At 39.3% G+C, this 25,519-nt stretch overlaps 1 long non-coding RNA gene across 1 annotated transcript in view; it reads left to right on the forward strand.

Annotated features, from left to right (window-relative positions):
* LOC309653005 overlaps positions 1–16,655 on the forward strand; it is a 164,960-nt gene extending 148,305 nt beyond the window's left edge. The window contains exons 3-4 of the long non-coding RNA XR_014258970.1: positions 15,218–15,261; positions 16,591–16,655. This is a non-coding gene — a long non-coding RNA (uncharacterized lncRNA). The remainder of the gene's footprint in view (positions 1–15,217; positions 15,262–16,590) is intronic.
* The last annotated feature ends 8,864 nt before the right edge of the window (positions 16,656–25,519 follow it).

A 25,519-nucleotide genomic window follows, 5' to 3' on the forward strand; every position in this document is an offset into this window, starting at 1 on the left:
GTGGGCTTATGGAGCAAGAGATGGAAAAAGTAGAGAAAATGAGAGGGGCTCTTGGCCCTAAAATATAAATATTGTGCCTGCTGAAGTCTTGAATGTTAATAGTTTGAGTTTTCATAGGCAGATCACATATGTAAACTCACTGATTGATGTACCCATATAGATGTATTCCATGCTGTAATGTAACAAGACATAAATTCTTCAGGGCTCTCATTATTCTAAACAGGAAATTCCAATTAATTCTTAGACGGAGATTAGAATTCGGGCCAAGGTGCAGCACCAGGTGAGGAAAGAGAAATGCCAGCAGAGATGCTGAGGTTTGTTACCAGTGACCCGGGTGCTGCATTCTCACCAGCCCCTCCCCTTCCTGGAAAGTGTTTAGTTCCTGCACGTGAGGGCAGGATTCTTGGGTACAGACCAGTGATTGCTTGATTGGCTCTGGCCCTCAGTGGCTACATAATTATACTCTTTACTCATGAAACAAAATGGAAGTGGTTGTGTAAACACATTACATGTCATTACCAAAAATCACAACATGGCTTCTTCCTGGCTGCCCAGCTAAATACCTAAATTACCCACTCTGCCAAGGAGGGGAGAAAACTGGACCCAAGGAAAAACAGGGAAGAGAATGACTATTAAGATGGGACTGTTTGTAAAATCTTTATTTGTGATTAAAGTGTTTTTAAAATATATGAAGGACATTTTAAAAATGTACGTAATTCCGATATCTCAACAACATAATGATTTGCATTTGTTTGGAGTTCTTTCAAACTTTTATCCATATGGATATATTGCTTCTAAGTTCATCAAACTATATATATATTATACATTTATAAATTTTATGCGTTATGTAACATTATTTTAGAAACACTTTCCCTTGATTTTCACTTTTATCATAAATTCTTGATAACCATGTTACATTCCACTGTATTTATATATAATATATATATACTTTATTTAATCATTTCCTTATTATTGGATGCAAATGCTGGTTTTTTAAAATTATTAATAACTCTGCTGTAAATGTCTTCATACATATGGATTTTTCTCCTTTTGAATTTACATATTTCCTCAATTCCAATATACACATTTTTCTTCCTTTATTATATATCAGGGTACATTTTGGTATAAGGTGACAATATTTGTTCTTTCTCTTCAGAAAGTTAGTATTAAAGATGTTACATCTTAAAATTGATAGTCTTAGAATTGGAGAAATATAATGATTCTATAATATAAATTCAGAATGGGGGTTTACTGAGTCAAAATATGTTTATGATACTTGATATGTGTATCAAAATGTCTTCAGAAAGGATTTTACCAGTAACAACATCAGGAATGTATATGTTACTGTTTTCCTACAGCTTGGCCAGCATGTGCGATTCGACTTTTTTTTGATTTTAAATGGTCTTAATAGATGCAAATTGTTTCCTCATTATTATTTTAATTTTTAATATATTTAGCTGTTCTACTCTTTGTGTGAAGGAGCTATGGGTATAAAGAGAACAAAAGGCAAAATTTGAAGACATCTCAGAAACCATTCAGAAGAAAAGGCCTTGATGTTTAGTCAGTAATTTAGAAAGGAAAAAGTAAGAGGTACCATTCTGCTTCTTGGCTCTTCCCCTTCCATGTTGTTATATGTGTGTTATGCTGCCATATGCAAAACTGGAAGAGGGCAGTGATTTCTTTATAGATTCATAGAGTTTTTGAGCTAGATGAAGCCTTAGGAATCATCTGGTCAGAGCCCTCATTTTACAAATGGTTAAATGAAAACCCAGTGAGATTCAAGTTGCTCAAGATTTTGCAGCTAGGAAGTGGCAGGGCCGAAATTTGAGACCTTTGCACCAGGCACACTGCCTCTCTGGTGCAAATTTCATTCGAAGGCTGATGACACATCTACCGGTCCCTGACATTTAGGCTGGGCAGTATAAAATTTAGGCTTAGGATATTGCTAATTCTTGCTAAATACATTAGTCAAGAAAGTGAATTCTTATGATCTCAGATTTAAGATTACAGAGCCAAACATGAAAAAATTTGTCTGTATCTGAATATGTTGCAGGCGCTTCCTGTAATTGGCTTACGTGATGAATTCTGAGTAAGGTGTCTTAAGTTTACTAATTCAGATTTGTAGGTGATTAAGCCCTCTGGGGAACTGAATCACCATGCTCTTGAATTTTTCTCACAGATTCAGTCTCATTGCTATTAAATATTGGTGCTGTGCTTACCTTTTCCAAACCAAATTAGCACTCAAATTTTACATCTAAAGAAGGGCATATTTTTAATCACATCATCTTTATCATTGTTATTTCCAATCTTTCATGATTTTCTAAAATGTTCTAACAACTGTTAACCCAAGCCTCGGGCTTTATCAGTCTGTGACAACAATATTGTCACACTTATTACTATCTCAAACCGAAACTGCTCTGTCATGAGCTCGCATCAGCAAAACTGATGGAAACAGGCACTCTTCAAACTGTTTTCTCAACGATTTCTGAGGTCCCTAAGGATAATGCCTCATAAATAACCAGAACTGGCCACCATCTTTTGTCCCTGCTGCTTTGTCTTTCTTCTGGACAGTAATGCTGCTGGGTACCACTGTTCTCCCTTGGTGACCCCTATTGATCCATCCCTATTTGGGTCTCAAAGCAAGGTTAGTCCTCCTCCAAATCCCCCCTGTCTAAATTGTGATGAAACTGTGCTTTAAAAACAAAGACTATGTCTTGAAGGCTCTGAAAAAAGGAAACTGAAAACAGAATAATTTACAACATCCAGGAGAAGTAGATATCTTCAGAGATGCCAAGCCTAAACCCAACCGAACCCCTGTCTAATTCTCAGCAGTCCCTCACGTGGCAAGGAGGCAGCTCAAAAGGAAACAGGCAACTCTAGGTATTGCCTTACCTTGGAATTCAAGTCCCATTGCCCCCCAATTTAGAGAAAGAAGAAATCCTCCCCGCTTTCTCAAGCCCTAGCCTGGCTTTATTTTCCTGCCCTGGAATTTTTCTCTTCTTAGAATGATTGACAAGGGGAATACCGATACCCTTTGGCAGGCAGGTAGTGATGGTAGGAGGCTGGAAGGTTGGTGGTGGAAATCCTATACAGCCCTAAGGATTGGCCTGGGTATCTGGGCTTCATGGCTTAAATAAGATAATCGTAATAGTAGGGCAGTATATTTTCAAAGTCTGGTTTATACAGTCTTAAAATTAGCCACATTGTGGGGAAACATTTGTGCTTCAGTGGGAAACTGGATTTTCTAGGGTACAGGACACCTCTCTGGGTCATCCAGTTCTTTTCTTTTTTTCTTTTTTTTAAAAATAAATTTATTTTATTTATTTATTTGTGGCTGCATTGGGTCTTCGTTGCTGTGCGCGGGCTTTCTCTAGTTGTGGTGAGCGGGGGCTACTCTTCATTGCAGTGCACGGGCTTCTCATTGCAGTGGCTTCTCTTGTTGCAGAGCATGGGCTCTAGGCTCCCGGGCTTCAGTAGTTGTGGCATGCGGGCTTAGTAGTTGTGGCTCGCAGGCTCTGGAGCGCAGGCTCAGTAGTTGTGGCGCACGGGCTTAGTTGCTTCGCGGCATGTGGGATCTTCCCGGACCAGGGCTCGAACCCGTGTCCCCTGCATTGGCAGGCGGATTCTTAACCACTGCGCCACCAGGGAAGCCCCCATCCAGTTCTAAGAAAGCTATCTTACAACTCTGTAAATTGATAACTGATCAATGCAAAATACTTGTTGTTTGTAGACATCAAATTATATCCTGTCCAGTAGAGGAGTAGAGCCTCAGTTGACTTCTCTCTCCTACTGTGGAAGAAGACAATTTAATCTCAATTTGCATATTTATTTCACTATTTCTCATCTGTAAGTAACATCCTGCACTGATTCCACTTCTGATCACCAACTAACAATTCTAATTCTGACGTGTGTCTGGTGGCAGGGGGAGGAGGGAGAGGGTTCCCGCATAGCACCAAGCAATTTTCTTACACCAGCTGGGTGTCCTACAATTCAACTCAATTCTGAACACTCTTTACTGAGAGGTAGCATCAGATCCCCCAAGTTAAGGGCTAAGTTCTGTAAGATTGCCCCCTACCCCATTTCAGACACCAATCGCAAGTTCAGGTTGTCACCTGTACTTCTGATGGACTGGCTATAGATCAGAGGTTCCATAGACCCCCTCCTTGGATTCCATTAATTTGCTAGAGTGGCTCACAGACCTCAGAGAAACATTTTACTTACTAGATCACTGGTTTATTATAAAAAGATTTAAGTCAGGAACAGCCAGAGGGAAGGGATGCATGGGGCAAAGGGTATGAAGCTTCTATGCCCTCTCCAGATGTACCCTTCTCCCTGAGTTGCCACATGTTCACCAACCCGGAAGCTCTCTAAACCCTGTCCTTTTGGGTTTTTATGGAGGCTTCATTACATAGTCATGATTGATTAAATCATTGGCCATTAGCAATCAATTCAGCCTCTAGCCTCTCTCCCCTCCCTGGAAGTCAGGGGGGTGGGACTGAAAGTACAACCATCCAATCACATGGTTGGTTCCCCTGACAGCTAGCCCCAATCTATAGGTGCTTTCCAGAATGGACCACATTAACGTAAACTTAGGTGTGGTTGAAAGGGGTTAGTTATGAATATCAGGACACCTTTGTAAGCTCTTATCACTTTGGGAATTCCAAGGGTTATAGGAGCTCTGTGCCAGAAATGGATGAAGACCAATTATATATTTCTTATTATAAATCAAAATATCAGAACAAGTGTGTCTGTTCTTTGGACTCTTTGAACTGTCTGTAAAACCTTAGCATTCTCCTTGTTAATGTGTTGAATAAGATCTTTAACACAAGTTCATTTTTGTATCTGTCTGTATGAGAGTCATGATTTTACCATTTAAAAATTTTTTTCTTTTAACACCATGTATGGGATCTTAAACCATGGTTTTGGGTTTGCCTCTTGGCGGTTGTCAAGCCAAAAGATATAACTAAGCCAAAGAGTGGGAGAAGGAAGGATTTATTACTTGCAGCAAGTAAGGAGAACAGCGGGGATCTTTCCCAAAGCAGTGTCTCCCCAAACAGCAAAACTGGGGAAGTTTTAAGCTAAGGGTACATGCATATTCATGAAGGGGCTTGAGCAGAGGAGAATTCGACATAAAACTGGGGCAAAGGTTGACAGAGTCCAGGCTTTGGTGTATTGAAGTCACAAGGGTCAGAAAAGGTCAACATCATCATTCTTCAGGTGATCTGGTTGGTGAGCCCTAAAGGGGGTTGAATTCTGCAGAACAGCTCAAGACACTGCTTCAGGCTAATCTTTACCACTGAAACAGAATTGGGAGTCTTTGCAGCTGATTTATTATCTTTACTATCGTTACTTCTCTTGCCTACTAACAGTGCTTTGTTCCTGCCTTCTTTTTTCCCTTAAGATCATTAATTACTAAGACCTGTTCAAGGGCAAGCACTGTGGCCAGGTTTGGATCACAAAATGGTTTAGGCCAAAAATGGCTTCTCTTATGTCAAGAAAGCCATGCCTGCTTCTCTTTCTCCAGGGACCCCCTACCGTATCTCCTTAGTTAGTTTTCATTAAATCAAATCTAGTTCCGTTCCTTGTTATATTTTTCTATCAGCATGAGTGATAGAGATCAAGTCTGTGGGCCCGCTTCCCCACCTTCAGCATAGTATATAGCCACACACATAATACACATGCACATGCACACAACTCCCCAAAATAAGCAATAATTTTTAGCCGTAAAACAGTCTAAAATCCACATTCAAGAAGCAAATACTTTAATGCAATAGAGACACAGTTCAGATGATTCAGCAAGCAGAACATGTGCTGTCTCAGCTTGAAAGGTCTGAATTTGGGTTTTTTTCCCCCATATCCAGAAATTCTTCAAGAATGTAGCATACTTGGCTTTCACCTATATCAGGGTTTGTCAGCCTCAGCACTGTGGTCAGTTTAGACCGGATCATTCTTTGCTGTGGGGACTGTCCTGTGCATTGCAGGATGTTTAGCAGCGTCACTGGCTCAGTAGCACCCCACCTCCACTCATGACAACCTAAAATATCTCCAGACATCGTGGAATTTCACGGGGGAGGGAGTGGGGTGCCAGAATCACTCCCAGTTGAGAACCACTGGTCTATTTTATTAGAAGTTTCCCACAATGGTTCCTTCCAGAGTGAAGGGAGGATCTTTCCAAAGATAAGTAAATGTAGTCAACTAATATGTATCAATATGGACGGGTCTCAGTAATAGTGTGGAGTGAACACAGAAAGTCGCAGAATGCTTTGCACAGCGCGATACTATTTATGTAAATCACAAAATCACAAAGCCTTATAATTTGTATTGCTTATAGAAACACGCATATGGAGTAAAAGCATAAAACCACTGTCACGAAAAAGAAACTTTCCTCTACCCTTCTAGGTTCTTCTGGCTGGTGTAAGAATTAAATTGACATGAGACAGATTAACAGGAGAAAATCAGACAAAAATTTAATAACACGCATACATGGGAGAGACCCAGGAAAACTGAGTAACTCGGCAAAATGGCCAAAGCCCTACCTTAAATACCAGCCTCAGCTAAAGACAAAGGAGAATGTTGAGCGTGGGCGGTCAGTTTTGCGAAGTTAGCAGCAAAACGCAAGTAAACAAGGGTGATTGTGATGGAGACTTAAGTCCCTGCCTTCTCCTTTGATAAGAGTTTCTAGAGGCTCGGTCATCCTCCCCTTCCAAGTACAGCGAGGGAGACACGCTTACAAATGGAGATTTCCCTTACAGATGCAGATGTTTCTACCAAAGGGCAGCTCCTACTGGGCTTTCAGTGCCCTTCCAATGTCTGCTGTTTCTCAGCAAATAACCAGCTTAAAACAATGAATATGCCACAGAAGTATTTCAGGGTGTCAAATTCTGCTCCCCTACACGACGGATATGAAGAGTACCCACCAATTTAGTGAGTATGGTTGTCAACGGGAAAAGAAAGAGGCAATTAGGACAGGCTAGGACTAAAAAGAAAATTCGACTGTATCTATAATGTTTTGCTTATTTTTAAAAAGAGATTTAAAACAAATACGGCAAAATCTTATCTTTTCCATTCCAGCTAGTGCATATATGGATATTGTGTTGCTCTACAAACTTTATTTTTGGAAAAAATTCATAATAAAATATGAAAACTACGGCTTAAATTTCACATAATGTTCTTTGAAGCCGTGTGTTATTAATTTTTCAATCATCTACTGTTTTGTATTATTCATACTGCTGCTAGCCTCCACCATCCTAGGTTGCCATGAGGTGGGAGGGTTTTATAGCGCAGTTTCCCGGCTCAGACTCTAATCACAACCATAGTACTAATGCTCTCACCTTGTATTTGTGGAGTGCCTTCTCTTTTCCCAGTACTCTTACATCTATCTTCTCATTTCATATTCACAGCTTCTATCACCATCAATCTTAGTCTCGACGGTGTTCACTATGGGAATGTATTAAAAAGGCTTCCATGAAAGCCTTTACTTTGGCAACTACTTTAGTTTGTGTTACCCCAGAAACCAATTCTGAGACAAGGATCCTATTTGGGAGGTGACCCCTGGAAGCATGCGTAGGAGAAGTGACAGGGGAGGGCAGGAAGCTGATAAATGGCACATCATAGAGCAGGTAACAGTTGAGGGCAGTGGACGCTAAATCCTGCTGGGGCATTTTGAGAAACAGTGTAAACACATCTCTCCCTACTGAGAAGCAAGGCATATGGGTTATTTTGCCTCTGACTCCCAACTGTTATTGACTGAGGGCTGCTCCCAGGGATGAGAGCTTTCCGTCACTTCTGACGTTCCCACTCTGGGGTCAAGCAGAAGCCCTCAGATGTAAATACCTGTAAATAGGTGCTGTTGGCATGTGCTAGAAGTCTGAGTGCTGGGAGGGTATGGGCAGAGCCCCCAAAATATCTGCTGCAACACCTTTCTATGGATGTGTCCATAGGATGTCTTACATTTACAGCCTACATAGCATTTTCACAAATACCCGTTAAGTCCTGTGAATCCTACGAACTCTAAAATTGCCCCATGCTAACACTTCCCCTTTCATCCCCACCCCCAGTCTGATCCCCTGACAATCATTGATCCTTTGACTGACTATAGTTTTGCCTTTTCCAGAATGTCAGAGTTGGAATCATATAGTATTGGGTGGGCCAAAAAGTGCCTTCGGTTTTTTAAGTAAAAACAAAAGACGCATTTTTCATTTTCACCAAGAACTTTATTGAACAACGTATTCACCCTTTTGTTCCGCTACCTTCTGCCATTTTTCAGGCAACTTCATAATTCCATCTTCCCAAAACTTTTTATCTTTTTGAACAAAGAACTGCTCCAGGTGCCTTTTACAGTCTTCCAGGGGATTGAAATTTTTTCCATTAAGAGAATTTTGCAAAGACCGAAATCAGTGGAAATCCGAAGGTGCAGTGTCTGGTGAATAAGGCGGATGAATCAGAACTTCCCAACCAAGCTGTAACAGTTTTTGCCTGGTCATCAAAGAAACATGTGGTCTTGCGTTATCCTGATGGAAGAGTATGTGTTTTCTGTTGACTAATTCTGGATGCTTTTCGTCTTGTGCCGCTTTCAGTTGGTCTAATTGGGAACAGTACTGGTTGGAATTAATCGTTTGGTTTTCTGGAAGGAGCTCATAATAGAGGACTCCCTTCCAATCCCACCATATACACAACATCACCTTCTTTGGATGAAGACCGGCCTTTGGTGTGGTTGGCGGCGGTTCATTTCACTTGCCCCACGATCTCTTCCGTTCCACATTGTTGTACAGTATCCACTTTTCATTGCTCGTCACAATTTGTTTTAAAAACAGAACATTTTCATTACATTTCAATAGAGAATCGCATGCAGAAATATGGTCAAGAAGGTTTTTTTTCACTTAACTTATGTGGAACCCAAACAATCAAAGCGATTAACATAACCAAACTGGTGCAAATGATTTTCAACACTTGATTTGGATATTTTGAGTATGTCAGCTATCTCCCGCGTGGTATAATGTTGATTGTTCTCAATTATTGTTTCGATTTGATTGCTATCAGCTTCAACTGGTCTACCGGACAGTGGAGCATCGCCCAGTGAGAAATCTCCAGCACGAAACTTCACAAACCACTTTTGACACGTTCGGTCAGCCACGGCACCTTCTCTATATATACACTGCACAAATCTTTTTGTGCGTTTCCGTTGCATTTTTACCTTTCTTGAAATAATAAAGTATAATATGCCAAAAATGTTGCTTTTTAAAAAAATCTTGAATATTAAAATGGCTACACAAAAATTCACCAATTTTGATAAGTCTTTTTTTAAATGCACGCTGATATGACAGCTGTCACATACAATCTAACAAAATTGTTTTGAATGAAGTTAAAGACAATTAAGTGCTACTAGAGCCATCTTACGGAAAAAACCTAACGAATCTTTTGGTCCGCCCAATGTATAGCCTTTTCAGATTGGCTTTTTTCACTTAGCAGTATACACTTAAGGTTCCTCCATGTCTTGTTATGGCTTGATAGCTCATTTTGTAATCAAAGAATTATATTACATTGTATAGTTGTGCTAAATTGTGTTTACCCATTCACCTACTGAAAGGTATCTTGTTTGCTTCCAGTTTTTGGCAGTTAAAGTATCTATTCCTCCTTATGTGAATTTCGGTAGATTGTTTCTTTCAAGGCGTTGGTCCATTTCATCTAAGTTATCAAATTTGTGGGCGTAAAGTTGTTTATAATATTCCTTCACTGTCCTCTTAATGTCCATGAGATCAGTAACAATGGCTCCTCTTTCATGTCTTTTATTACTAATTTGTTTCTTCTCTCTTTTTGTCTTGATTAGCCTGGCTGGGGGGGGGGTTTTCAATTTTATTCATCTTTTCAAAGAACCAGTTTCTGGTTTTGTGAATTTTTTTCAATTGTTCTGTTTTCAATATCATTGATTTGTTGTAATTTTTACTATTTCTTGTCTTCTGCTTGCTTTAAGTTTATATTGCTCTTCTTTCTCTAGTTTCCTTAAGTGGAAGCTTGAGTTACAGATTTTAGATCTTTCTTCCTTTCTAGTATATGCATTCAGTGCTATAAATTTTTCTGAGCACTGCTTTTGCTGCATCCTACATATTTTGATAAGTTGTATCTTCATTTTTCATGTAGTTCAAAATATCTTAAAATTTCTCGTGATAATTCTTTGACTCATGTATTATTTAGAAATGTATGTTTAATCTCCAAATATTTTGGGATTTTTCTAGCTATCATTCCATAATTAATTTCTAGTTTAGTTCCACTGTGATCCAAGAGCAGGGCATTGTATGATTTCTATTCTTTTAAATTTGTTAAGGTGTGTTTTATGGCCCAGAATGTGGCCTATCTTGGCTAATGTTCCATGGGAGCTTGAGAAGAATTTATATTCTGCTTTGTTGGATGAAGTATTCTATGAATGTCAATTAGATCCAATTAATTTGGGGTGCTTGCTCTTCAGTTCAACTATGTCCTTAATGATTTTCTGCCTGCTGGGTCTGTCAGTTACTGATAGAGCAGTGTTGAAATCTCCAACTATAATAATGGATTTGTCTATTTCTCCTTGCAGTTCTATCAGTTTTGCCTCACATATTTTGATGCTCTGTTGTTAGATGCAGACATAATAAAGATTATTATGTCTTCTTGGAGAACTGACCCCTTTATCATTATGTAATGCCCTTCTATATCCTGGATAATTTTCTGAAGTTTGCTTTGATGTTGCTATTTTGATATTGCTGCAACTGATATTGCTACTCCAGCTTCCTTTGGATTAGTGTTAGCATGGTATATCTTTATTTATTCCTTCACTTTTAATCTGTCAGTGTCTTTATATTTAAAAGGAGCTTCTTTAAATATAATAGAAAACATATATTTGGGTCTTGTTTTTTTAATATACCGTGACAGTCCCTGCCTTTTAATTGGTGTACTTAGGTCATTCACATTTAAAGTAATTGTTGATATAATTGGATTAATATCTCTATGTTTATAACTATTTTCTACTCATTGCACTTGTTCTTTGATTCTTTTTTATCTTCCTCTCTTTTATTCTACCTTCTCTGCTTTTAACTGACCATTTTATATAAATCCATTTTCTCTCTTCTGTTAGCATATCAATTATACTTCCTTAAAAAAACTTTTTTAGTACTTGCCCTAGAGTTTGCGATATATGTTTACAACTAATCTAAGTGCACTTTCAAATAACACTATACTGTTTTGCAGGGAGCTCAGGTACCTTATAACAGAGTATTTCCAATTCCTTCTTTCTATCCCTTATACCATTGCTGTCATTCATTTCACTCATCCATAAGCTATAATGCCCAATACATTGTTACTGTTATTGTTACTTTGAACAGTTATCTATTAGATCAGTTAAAAGTAAGAAAAAGAAAATATTTTATTTTACCTTCATTTAATCCTCTCTAACACTCTTCCTTTCTTTCAAGTCAGAACTGAGATTCTGACCTATATCGTTTTCCTTCTTTCTGAAGAACTTATTTGAACATTTCTTTTTTTTTTTTTTAATTTATTTTTGGCTGCGTTGGGTCTTTGTTGCTGCATGCGGGTTTTTCTCTAGTTGCGGCGAGCGGGGGCTACTCTTCGTTGCGGTGCATGGGCTTCTCATCGCAGTGGCTTCTCTTGTTGCGGAGCACGGGCTCTAGGTGTGCAGGCTTCAGTAGTTGTGGCACACGGGCTCAGTAGTGTGGCTCGTGGGCTCTGGAGCGCAGGCTCAGTAGTTGTGGCACACGGGCTTAGCTGCTCTGCGGCATGTGGGATCTTCCCGGACCAGGGCTCGAACCCATGTACCCTGCACTGGCAGGCGGATTCTTAACCACTGTGCCACCAGGGAAGCCCCTATTTGAACATTTCTTGCAAGGCAGATCTATAGGCAACAAATTCCTTCAGTTTTTGTCTGAGAAGGTCTTTTTTTCTCCTTCATTTTAGAAGGTTAATTTTGCTGGATAAAGAATTTTGAGCATTTTTTTTCTTTCAACAGCTTTAAATATTTCACTCCATTCTCTTCTTGTTTGCATGATTTCTGATGAACAGTCCGATGTAATTCTTTTCCTTGCTCCTGTATAGGTAAGGTTCTCCCCCCTCCTTTGATTTTTTTAAAGATTTTCTCTTTGTTTTTTTTTGGCAGTTTGAATATGATACACATAGAGAGAGGGAGAGAGGGAGAGAGAATGTGTGTGTGTGTGTGTGTGTGTATTTTTTTTTTTCCATTATGCTTGGTGTTTCTGAGCTTCCTGGATCTGTGGTTTGGTGTGTATCATTAATTTTGGAAAATTCTGAGCTATTATTACTTCAAATATTTCTTCTGCTTTTTTTTCCTTTTTCTTTTCCCTCTGGTATTCCTGTTATGTTGTTATGTGTATGTTATACCTTTTGTAATTGTCCCACAGTTCTCGGATATTGTGTTCTGTTTCACCGTCCTTTCTTTCCCTTTGCCTTTCAACTTAGGAAGTTTCTATTGAAGTATCATCAACCTCATCGTGCCTTTCCTCAGCCGTTTTCAACTTACTGATGAGCCCTCCAAGGCATTCTTCATTCCTCTCACAGTGTTTTTGATTTTTAGCATGTCTTTTTGATTCTTTCTTAGTTTCCACCTCTATGCTTATATTCCATTAGCATCTGTTCTTGCCCATTGTGCTTTTCCCATTACATCCTGTTCTGATTCAGCATCACTTGGGATACTGCACTTCAATTCTGGGGTTAACTGCCTGAATTAGCATCAGATCTCACAATTTAAGAGCTCAGTCTTCCACAAGACTGCCCTTAGTCCAGACACCAGCCACAAGTGGAGTCCCCAGACTCCCTGTGCTTCTCACCAACTGGATATAAATCTGAGGGTTTCCCACAAACCCTTCAGTTTTAATAATTCTTTAGAATAACTCACTGAATTCACTGAAACTGCTACACTTACAAGTACATTTTATTATACGGGACACACAAAAGACAAGGTCTAGAAGGGCCCTGGATGCAGAGCTTCCATGCCTTCTCCCGTTAGTCAGGGCGTATCACCCTCCCAGTACATCAGTGTGTTCACCAACCAGGAAACTTTGTGGATCTTAAGTGTGCAGAGTTTTTATATGGGGTACCATTATATAGGCATGATTGAATAAATGATGGTTACATGACTGAGCTCAGTCTCCAGCTCCCTTCCCCTTTCTGGAGGTCAGACTGGCCCAAAGTTCCAGCCTTCTAATCAAATGGTTGGTCTTTCCTAGTGACCAGCTCCCGTCCTGAAGCTAACAAAGGGCCTACCATGAGTTGCCTCAGTAGCATAGCAAAGACATTCCTATCACTCAGGAAATTCCAAGGGTTTTTGGAGCTCTTTGCCAGGAACCAGGGACAAAGACTAGATAAATTCCTTATTACACCGCAGAGCCCTTAATATACGAATCATAGTTATTTTAAAGTTTTTATATGATAATTCCAGAAATCTGTGTCATATCTGAATCTGGTACCAATGTTTGCTTTATGTCTTCAGAATGTATTTTTTTCTTGCCCTTTAACATACCTCCTAATTTTTTGTTAAAAGTGGTCATGGTGTATCTGGTAATAGGAACTAAGGTAATCAGCCTTTTAGTGTGAAATTTTATGTAAATCTGGATAGGAGCTGGGCTCTATTTAATGTTTACTATAGCTGTATATGCCCTTGGCTTTCTCTAGTTTCTTTTCTGTTTCTGTATTATCTTTAAGTTTCCTTAAGAACACCGTCTTAAATAGAGTCTGTATCTTATAGGTCTCTCAGTTGAAATCAGTGTTATTATCCTGGAGTCCTGCCAATGTGGTGCTAAGATATTAAGGAGGGAAGGCACTCTATTATCTTATAATTAAATCTCAGTTTTTTTAGTGGGCTTGAGCCATTGAGCTGTGACCTTCAGAAGCACTTCTTACCCTTTTACCCCCCTCATATTTTGTGAAGCAGGAAGGCTAAAAAGGACTGCAGTTGTCTAATTGCCCTTCTCCTTTGTCAGATAAGGTTCTAGTAGTTTTTTTAAAAAATTATTTATTTATTTATTTATTTGGCTGTGCCAGGTCTTAGTTGCAGCATGTGGGATCTTCAGTTGCAGCATGTGGGATCTAGTTCCCTGACCAGGGATCAAACCCGGGCCCCCTGCATTGGAAGCGTGGAGTCTTAACCACTGGACCACCAGGGAAGTCCCTGGGCTTATTTTTAAATGGTTACTTTTCCTTCCCCCTACCCAAAGCAGAGGAGATATTTCTCCCATATGATAGTCACTCCTGGTAGTACACCTAGAGTTAAAACCCACAAAAGTGTGGGAGGCCCCCTAAAATGGGCAACCAACTTTACAGCTAAAATTGCATTCTACAAACATAATATTTTGCTGATTGATTGGTCAAATTAAATATACTTTTCAAAAGCAGGCTCTTTTAGTGATATTTGGTTTTGTGGTTTGAACCAGACTTCACTTCCACTGTATCAAATCCCAGTGGCCTTTTCAGTGGCAGAATGGGTTTCTAGCAAGTTCTGTGCATTGCAGTTAATTCTTAAGTAAAGTTGCTCCAGAATATACTTTCTCTGACTTACAAGCAGACCTTCGCTCCACCCTCCACCTTATGAGTTTCCAGCTCTTTTCCCTTGAATCTGAAACACATTGGTAGGTTTCAGCCCAAGAGACCTACTGCTTGATAAGGCACTCTTATTAGGATGAACAGGCAGTGGACTAAAGAAAAGAATTACAACTTTTTGTTCAAGTGGTTAAATCCACAACTGCATCTTTCTAAATTAAATCTGTTTTGTTATGACCTGTCTGTAGATTTCCATTAGCAGTCTTGTTGGTCAGAAGATTTAGAGAAAATAAAAGAACATCATGCTTTTGATTTTTCTTCTTCCTATAATCCAGTGGTTCTCAACTGGGGGCAGTTTCACCCCCAAGGGGACATTTGATAATGTCTGGAGACATTTCTAGTTGTCACAACTGGGGAGGGGTGATTGTGGGTCGAGGATGCTGTTAAACATCCTACAGTGCACAGGAAAGTTTCCCACAACAAGGAATTATCCACACATTCTCTGGTCCAAAGTATTAATAGTGCTGAGGTGTAGAAACCCTGATGTAACCTAAGAAATTAACCACCATGGCCGATCTCCTCCGCTAAACCGAAATCCTGATGATCTCATTCTTCTGATCTCTTTACTGATTTTTATATTATAACAATAATGCTTCTCTTTGGATTATTTTTTCATAAGGCCCAGGAAGTAAGTCTTAAAATCCTGCTCTGCAAAGCCTACAGGTCAGTGATTTATAGTATCATTTTCTTACTGGAGGTCTACTAGGTCCTGGAGTCTTAAGAATTAAATACTCTTGCAAAAATTACAGTCTGCTTAGCATGGAGGTTATAGAAGTAAAAATTAATAACACAAAGTAACTCCAAATTAGAGCTACAGATAAAATTGTGGAAACAGCCTTGGTGGAGGGATGAGAACCAGCATCTTTGAGCTCCTGAGCTGCAAATGTTGTTTAGAGATGATCTCCTACTTAATCCTCATAAGTCTAACCTTGTTCTCATGGAATAAAGCAGTCAAGAAGAGAACAGAGTGATACCATGAGGAGTTTTTTCCCCTTCCTGTTAATAACTCAAATAGAAATTTATAAGCTACAAAATGTCTACAGAGGAACATAAAAATCACTCATTATTCCACTCTCAGAGTGAACTGTTTAGTGTATTACTTCGTACCTTATTTTTTGCACGTATAATGCATTTTAAATATGATTGAGTTTATAATATGTATATTACATATCTTTTCCTTTCCGTACAATATTATTTCATGGGCATTTTTGTAGGTTAGCCAATATTTTCTAAAGTATGGGTTTTTTTGATTTTTGGTTTTTTATTGAAGTATAGTTGATTTACAGTATTGTGCCAACTAAAGTATGTTTTTAATGGTTGTGTAACACTTCATCATATGACTATTTCATGTTTAACCATTCTCTTTGATGTGTGACAATTTTCTGTACAAAACAAAACAAAAACAAAAACAGAAAAGAGTACTTTTGTCCTCTTGAATAGCACCAAACACCGAACTTCAACAACGAAAAAGAAATACTACCACATCTTTGACTTTCTGTTACATCTAATGATAAGGTCAATGCGTATATCGGAGCCCACAAAATGGAGGCCACGCCAGCGGCACGGCCCACATCACAATTCTAAACCTAAGTCAGCCTGCACGTAGGAGAAATACCTCTCGAGGGAACCTAACACACACCAATCACAGCCCTCCAACTCAGCTTTAGGTCGCTCACCTTACGCTAGAAAATAGTGTAACAGGGAAGAGCTAAATGGGGCTCCACGTTGGATCTGTTTCTTTGACTTCAGCCCTTGCTTTTCGTTGCTTTTGTTATTATAATCAATACATAATGGCCTGCCTCAGGGAACCCTGCCCCTCTGCAGCTCAGCTCACAGGGAGGTAATCAGACCCTGCCTTCCTGTGAATGGCTACAAGAAAAAGGAAACTAACACATCCCCTCTGAGGCTTGTCATTCCAGGAGATGTTTTGCAAGACTGATGGCCCTTTTACTTTACTTCCTCACTGCCTCTCCCTCTCCGATTCCATAAAAGAAAGTGGCATCCAGACCCCGATAAGATGGTTTTTCGGAGACTCTAGTCCGCCATCTTCTCGGCTTTCCGGATAAAGTCGTCTTCCTTGCATCAGCACCTCGTGTCCGATTCATTGACCTGTCGTGCGGCGAGCAGAGCGAGCTCGGACGCAGTAACAATAGGATTTGCCCGTCTTGTAAGGAAATCCACAGCCCCCTGGCCAGCTGTGTGCTGTTTGCACGTTGCCTCTTCCAATATTCTCTAAAACTCTTTCTTGCCCATAATGCCTCAAGAAGAGCAGTCTGCTGCTTGTGAGGCGCTGTACCCCTACTCCACGTGTTGTTTTCCCTTGAAGAAAGGACATCAAATTCATTACTAAATTTAGTTTTGTCATTTGACACTAACAATGCTGGGTTTTATAAATATCTGTTAAGTGATATACAAATCCAGGTACAGTGATGTTGATATTTTTTACTGGGCCCAGAACATCTAATTGTTTGGTGTCTGCTTAAAAAAAAGGGAGAGGATAATGAAGTTAAGTAATCAGAATTCATAAATAGAGTTTCATTTTTAAAATAAATAGTATGCTTAGAAGTGGCAACATGTTTTGTTTGTGTGTGTGTGTCTATGTGGTTTCTCTTGATTTTTAAAAAAGTACTCTGGTATTGTGATTTATGAGATTTATATAGGTTTGGTCTTCGTTCATGGTTTCTGGCTCACAGCTTCCCAAAACTCTTGGAATTTCCTGAGTGAAAAGAGTAAATGAGAGCGTCTTTTGTTATAATATCTGGTCTCCTGTCCTCAGTTCCTGAAATCCCTTCAGAGCCATAAAGGTGAAATGGGTGTCTTGTTATTCAAAACAAGCCCTTTCCACCACAACCGGGTTTGTGTTCTTGAGGTGACTTTTGGAAAGCTTCTAAGGAGGGGGGCTGGTTGCCAGGGGAGCCAACCTTGATTAGAGGCTTGGAACTTTCAGTCCCACCCCCTGATTTCCGGGGAGGGGAGAGGGGAGAGGGGCTGGAGGGTGAATCAATCACCAGTGGCCAGTGAGTCAATCAATTATACTTGTATAATGAAGCCTCCATAGAAACCCAAAAGGATGGGATTTGGAGGGCTTCTGGGTTGGTGAACATGTAGAGGTGCTGGGAGAGTGGGGCGCTCGGAGAGGGCTTTGGAGTTCTGTGCCACTTCCCCATACCTTGCCCTCTGCCTCTCATCCAATTTGGTTGTTCCTGAGTTATATTATTTTACAATAAACCAGTGATCTAGTAAGTAAAATGTTTGTCTGAGTTCTGTGAGCCATTCCAGCAAATTAATCAAACACGAGGAGGGGGTTGTGGGAACCTCTGATTTATAGGCGGTCAGTTAGAAGTACAGAGAACAATCTGGACTTGCAATTGGCATCTGAAGTTGGGGGGAGGAACAGTGTTGTGAGACTGAATCCCTAACCTGTGCGATCTGATGCTCTCTCCTGGCAGGTAGGGTCAGAATTGAATTAAATTTGCGGGACACCCAGCTGGTGTGGGGAATCCCCCCATACATGTTATCATTGTTCTTAGCGCCTTAAGAACCAAAATAGTAATTTTAGTGTCAACCCCAGGAGTTCCAAGCTTATTACATAAAATAAAGTTATTATTAGGATTTATACTAATATATATGATATAATATATATCATGTGTATAATAACAGCTATATAGTATTGTGATTGTATTCAGAGATAATAGTCAAGACATGAGATATATAAAATACAGAATTAACTTTGGAAGTCATCTCAGTCATGGCCTGAGAGGGTGCAAGGCTGGAAAGACAAGGGTCCTTGCTGAGTCAGGAAGTGCCATAGCTGGAAGCCCAAATGCCAGACTTTGCCCTCTGTTCTGCCTACAGCAGGGCCCAGCTGTCTCTTGTTGCCCAGTAGATGCTGATAAACACAGAGAGGCAAGCTCTTCAGTTGCTCTTTCATATTGGTAATAGATCTGACTGTAAAGCATTTTCTCTCCTAGTGTCAAAATATAAAGGGAGAGCCCCACATGAATCTGACCCCAGGAGTTTTGAACATAAAAACCCAGTTGGTAGCACATTATAATTTTAAAGCACATTTAATTTCCTACAAGGCAGGAAATAATTCCATATGAATTCAACCAGTGCACGTAACAAGATCATTACATTACTAGCAAAGATCATCTTTTTCACTTTGAAAAAGGAAAGAGTGAAGTAGGTGGGATGTAGGTTTAGTAGACAGAACGGTGGTCTCAGGGACCCTTTGTGCCCCGGTTGCTGCATTAATTTGTCACCAGTATTGTTTCTCACGGGTGATGGCTGATCTTGGTGAGTAGAAATGGCTAGTAGCTAAGAATAATCATTAAGAAATAGAAGGTTTTCTTTATAAAAGGAAAATTGCCTGGTTTTCTATCAGTTTTACATAGTGTTTATCACCTCCGTGGTCCATTTAACTTATCAGTTTTCTGTTATCAGGAAGGGTTGCAGAAAAGTGAGGGTGCAAGGAGAAATAAAGAAGTTTGAAGCTGAAACCAACCCCAACATGAAAAGTAGAGCCTTTACTAATTGCATTCTGCTTCTGTTAGCCTCTGGGCAATCTGAAGGACACAGCCATCAAAATTGCAGCCATCATGTGGAGCTTTTTTCCCCCAAGAATCACCATAAAATTGGTTCCCATACTGTGGACCTAAAACGAGGGGATGTGGATTGCTGCTTCTCTCTCTTGACATTTTACTTGATTTTCGAAGGAATGGTGACTAAGAACTTTATGAAATTCAAATATGGTTACTGACAGAAATTTAGATTGTCATGAAAAGCCCAATAAGAAATTTGTGTGGTAAGGGAAATAAAAGATTTGCTCTGGTAAATGGGGTGATATATATATATTATATATATATTATATATATAATATATATATATTATATATATATATTATATATATATATAATTTTTTGGTTAGCTCTGATAATATTTAACTATTGGGTTTTTTTTTTTTTTTTTGCAAATTTGTCAACTTTGGATATATTGAAATCCTGTAAGTCCCTGATCAACATTAATATACATTAATTTGTATAAACTAAGTTCACACTTAGTATAAACTAAGTAATTTGTAATGTAAGTGTTTATCCATTTTTTTCATTAAGTATACAAATTTGGAAAAATAATAAATTTTAAGGCATATGTAGAATAAACTGACACGTTCCTTCATCCACAAAAGTCACATCAGATTCATGAGAAAGCAAGATTGAGTTGTCATATTAAGTAGTGCCTCCGTCTGTTCATTTATTACCTTATTCATCAGTACATCCTGGTAAATGCCTAGAAGAAAGGGCCTGATGTGTAGCATTTGCCAGTTTCTGTGGTGTAAATACTCCACCATGGCCAATTTCAAGGCCGCTGAACACCGAGTTGCCAAGAGATGACAATTATCAGCTCCTGTGAGATGGTAAGGGCTGGCTCGAGCATTCTACTGCCCGTAAGCAGGAAAGAAAGGAATGTTCAGGGAAAGTCAACTGCTTAGAATGTTCACATAAAGGATGAGAGGGGGTGACGAGCTGAGGCTGGTGAGGCAGGCAGAGTCAGACATGAAGAGCCTTGAATGTCTGGTCAAGAGATTCAGTGACCATAGGACTTGGCAGATGTTCAGGTAAGAGATGACAGTGGCTGTCACCATTGTAGTGATCATAGTATTTTGAAGGAATCCTGGGAAGAAATGATGGTATCCTTAACTATGGTAGTGCCATGGGATTTTGTAGATGGAGAGTAAAAAGATGGCAGAGACCCTGACTATGTTTATATCCATGGGACTTTGTAAATATCGAGGTAAGAGATGAGGATGTTCCTACCTAGGAACGTGTTCCTACCAAATGATGATCGATTTAACCATGGGAGTGACCATGGTATTTTGTAGATACCCAGTTAAGAGAGAATAGTGGCCTTAACTATCAATACAGTACTGAAATCGGGATTTCTCAGGTAGGCAGGTAGAAGCTGATCGTGTCCCTTACCACATTAGTGAACATGGTGTTTTGTGGTAGTCCCGGTATGATGGTGAACCTAACCACAGAAGCAACCATGGGATTTTTCAGGGGTTTAGTGAAGAGATGATGGTGTCCTTAACCATGAAATTGATGATGGGATTTTGCAGGTATATGCAGTCAAGACATGATAGTGATCCTAACCCCAGTACTGAACAAGGGATTTTGCAAGTATTCAGGTTAGAGATGTTGGTGTCCCTAAAAATGTGGTGACCATGGGTTGAAGGTGTCCAGGTAAGACATGATGTATAACTGACAACGGTAATACCAAGATACTTTACAGTTACCCAGGTTAGAGGTGATGTGTCCCTAACAATGGCATTTATCTGGATAATTGGTAGATCTCCGTGTAAGATATGTTTTTCTAAACCTAATAAAGACTACAGGCTTCTGTATTTATCCAGGTAAAGATGATGTGTCGTAAACCACTATGGTAACCAAGGTATTTTGCAAGTATCTAGTCAAGAACTGATGGTAAACCTAGAGTGAATATGGGACTATGAAGGTATGGTAGGGGAAGAAAACACATTTTCCCTCTACTGTTCTAGGTTCTTGGCTGAAACCCTCCTGTAATAAAAGACAGATTAACAGGGGAAAAACAAGTGATTTTAATTACATATGCACATATGTACATATGGGAGCCCCACAAAGATATATTAAAAGGCAGCCAGGCAATTGAGGCTTGTATACATACCATCCTGAGCTAAGGGAAGAGACAGGGGTCTGGGGTTTCCAAGGGGAGGAAGGCAATTTACAGGAAGCCAGAGAAGAAGAAATAGATGGTAAACAAAGTTTGCCCTGCCATGAAGATAAGTCTCTCAGGTGAAAAAGTGATCTCCAGTAATAGCTCTCTTTCTGGTGCAAGCCCCCTTTCTAATGTAAATTTCCCCTACAAAAGGGTAACTTCTACCCTGCTTTCAGAGCTTCTATGTCTTCAGTTTCTCAAAATAATCCTTATGCCAAGGAGGCCTATTTTGTGGTTGCATATACTCTGCTACCCTTCAGTATCCATTAAGTAATGATGGTGACTTAAATCATGGCAATGACCATGGGATTTTCAGGTGTCCTGGTAAGAGATGATATATCTCTAAGATTGTCACCATGATTTTTTGCAGGTTCCAGTAAAGAAATGAAGTTGAAATTTACCACAGTAGTAACCATGCGATTTAATAGACAACAAGGAAAGAATGTGGGCTTTAACCAAGTGGACTTCACAGTATTTTGTAACTGTCCAGATAAGTTATCATGGTGTCACTCACCACAGTACAGACCATGGAATTTTTCAGGTTCCAATCAGTAGATGATGGTGAACCTAATAATGGGAGTAAATGTGAGACTTTGCTAATATCCAGGTAAAAGATGATGTGGGCCTTAAACACATTAGAGAACATATGATTTTCAGATATCTAGAAGAGTAATGATGCTGTCCCAAACTCTTATCATAACCATGTGTTTTTGTAGGTATCCAGGTAAGAAACTTTAATGTCCCTAACAAAAATAGCAACCATCAGATTTTACTGTTTTCTAGTTCAGGGTTGATTTTGTCTTAAAACTTAGTAGTGACAAAGATACTTGCAAGTATCCAGATAATATATCACAGAGCCCTCACTGTAGTAGTGACCATGGGATTTTTGAGGTATCCAGTGAATAGCAGATGGTGTCCAAAACTACAGTGTTGACCTTAGAATTCTCTAGATATCCAGGTAGAGTTGGTGGTTGCCGTAATGGAATCGACAGATGGAATTAGCAGAGGCCCAGGTGGAAGAACATGGTTTCCTAACCAGGGTTGCCACCATGTGTTTTTTTCAGGTCCCAGTCAAGAGATGATGGTGTCTGTAACTACAATGTTGACCTTAGAACTAGAGGATCCAGGTAGAGTTCATGATTCCCCTAATGATAGTAGTGATCATAGGATTTTTTGAGGTCCATGTAGGAGACGTATCCCTAATCATAGTTGCCATCATCTGTTTTTGTAGGCTCCAAGTCATGAGATAATGGTGAAGATCATGGAATCCAGGCAAGTGATGATGTGGACATTAAACATTATATAGACCATCTGATTTTCAGAAATCTAGGTAAGTGATGATGGTGTCCCCAACACGTGTTAGTACCATGTTTTTTGCAAATATTCAGGTAAAAGAATGATACGGGGCTTACAAACACTGATAACTGTGAGATCTAGTTTAGCCGGTTTTCTAGTTTAGAGATAATGTGTGTTTAACCTTAGGAATGAATGAGAGATTTGAAAGTATCCAGGTAAGTGAGCATAACGTTCTCCACCACAGTGCTGACCATGAGATTTTTACAGGTACAAGGTCAAGAGATGATGGTACCTGTAACAACAGTGTTAACCTTGAAGTTCTGCCAGTGTTCAGGTAGCATTGATGTGCCCATAAAGTTGGAAGTGACAAAAGTTCTTTGCCAGTGTCCTGCTAGGAAAAGTTATGTCCTTAAATACATCTGTCACAGTGTGGTTTTTTTAGGTTCCAGTCAGGGGATCACAGTGACCCTAACAATGGTGGTTAATGAGACTCTGCTGGATGCAGTAAGTGACTTTGTGAGTCTTACCACGCTATAGCCCTTCTGACCTTCAGAAGTCTAGGTAAATGATGATGGTGTCCCGAACATCTGTGTCACCACGTTTTGCTTTGTTTTTGCAGATATCAGGTAAGAAATGTTAGTGCTCTCATAAATACTACTAAGAATTAGCCCTTACTGTTTACCAGGATTTTTACAAGTGTCCAGTCAACAAAGGATATTGTTACTAACAAAGGTGCAAACAATGGAATACAACAAGTATCCAGGAGAAAAAAGATGTATAAGTAGAAACATTTGTAACAATATGTTTGTCAGGTTTCAGTCAGGAAAGCATGATGAACTTTACCATGGTCATTGGCAGGGATTGTGCTGGTGTCCAGGTAAGTGATGATGTGGGCTTAAACCGCAGCACAGACCATCTGATTTTCAGATATCTGAGTAAGTGACAATAGTGTCCCTAACACTTAACATGTTTTTATTATAGCTATTTAAATAAGAAATGATAGAGTCCTTACCAATTCTAGAGCCCATGAGTGTTTACATTTTACATTTTGAGAGAAAATTTGTTTTACCTTCCAAGTGTCCAGAGATTACAAGTGTACAGGTAATTATGGTGTTCCTTCCTACAGTAGTAACCATGGGATTTTTGCAGGTATACAGTTAAGAAATGATGGTCTTACCCCCAAAATGATGTTGACCTTGGAATGCTGCTAATATGCAGGTAGAGTTGATGTGTCCCATAATAATAGAAGTAAACAAGGTTATCTGCAGGTACCCTGGTAGAATAAATTGTGTCCTTTGACACGTATTTCATAATATGTTTTTCAGGCTCCTGTCAAGACATAATGGTAAACCTAACAGTGCTCATTAATGGGGATGCTGCTAATGTCCAGGTAAGTGATGATGTGGGCCTAAACCAGAGCACAGGCCATCTGACCTTCAGAAATATAGGTAAGTGGTGATGGTGTCCCTAACACTTTCTGACCGTGTATTTGGTACAGCTATTCCGTTTAGAATAATATAGTCCTCACCAATTCTAAACCACAGCACAGACCATCTGGTCTTCGTATATATAGGTAAGAGGTGATATATCCCTAACACTTCTTGTTACCATGATTTTTACAAGTATTCAAGTAATAAATGATAGATTCCTAACCAATTCTTATAACCATTGGTTTCCACATCTTACATTTTAGAGAAAAATTATGTTTAACTCTGTGAGCGCTGAGGGATTGTACGTATCCAGGTAATTATCATGGTCTTCCCCACCCCCACCCCCAAGTAGTAATCATGGGATTTTTATAGGGGTTTTGTAAGAAATTATGATGTTATCTGATAATGGTATTGACCTTGAATTAATCCAAGTATCCAGATAGACTTGATATACTCTATAATGATGGAGTCACCATGGTTATTTGCATATGTTCTGGTAAAAAAAAAGTTATGACCAAAAAAAAAAAAAAAACAAAACAAAACAAAAAAAAAAACAAAACAAAAAAGTTATGTCCTTTAACATATATTTCACAAGGTGGTTGTCAGGTTCCTATCAAGATACCATGATAAATTAAACAGTGGTCATTAACAGGGGGACATTTCTGATATCTAGGTAAGTGATGATCTTCATATCAGAGACCATCTGATCTTCATATATCCGGGTAAATGATGTTGGATCACTTAAATGTGTTTTACGTGTGAGTTCTTAGCAGGTAGTCAGGTAAGAAATGATAATGTTTTGCCAGTTCTAGCGACCGTTGTTATCCTGCTGTTTTATATTTTACAGAAAATGTATGTTTAACCCTGCGAGTATTGAGTAATCTGCATTTACTCAGGTAACTGTCCTGGAATTCTGCATCGTCATAGTAACCATGGGGTTTTGTAGATGTTCAGTCAAGAGATGATGGTGTCTCTAAATATGGCTAGACCTTGAATACTGCAAAAATCTAGTTGATGGGTCCTGCAGTGGTGGAAGTGAAGAAGGTTATTTGCAGGAATTCATGTGGGAAATGTGTGTCCATAGATAAAACATTTGTCACAATGTGTTTTTCAGGTTCCAGTCAAGAGATCATAGTGAACCTCATCATCGTCATCAAGAGACTTTGCATGTATCCCAGTAAGTGATGATATGAGCCTTAGGCACCTTACAGATCATGTGATCCTCAGATTTAGGTAAATGAGGATGATGTCACAGTAGTAACCATGGGATATTTGCAGGTGTGCAGTGAAGAGTTGATGGTGTCTCTAAGAGTGGTGTAGAACTTGGAGTACTGCAAATATCAGGTAGATCGATAGGTCCTACGGTGATGGATGAGGAAGGTCATTTAAGGTATCCAGGTGAAAATGTGTCTCCATGGACACATTTGTCACAATATATTTTTCAG

This window comes from Balaenoptera physalus, assembly GCF_965194825.1.
Source record: "Balaenoptera physalus genome assembly, chromosome: X".
Taxonomy (NCBI): Eukaryota; Metazoa; Chordata; class Mammalia; order Artiodactyla; family Balaenopteridae; genus Balaenoptera; species Balaenoptera physalus.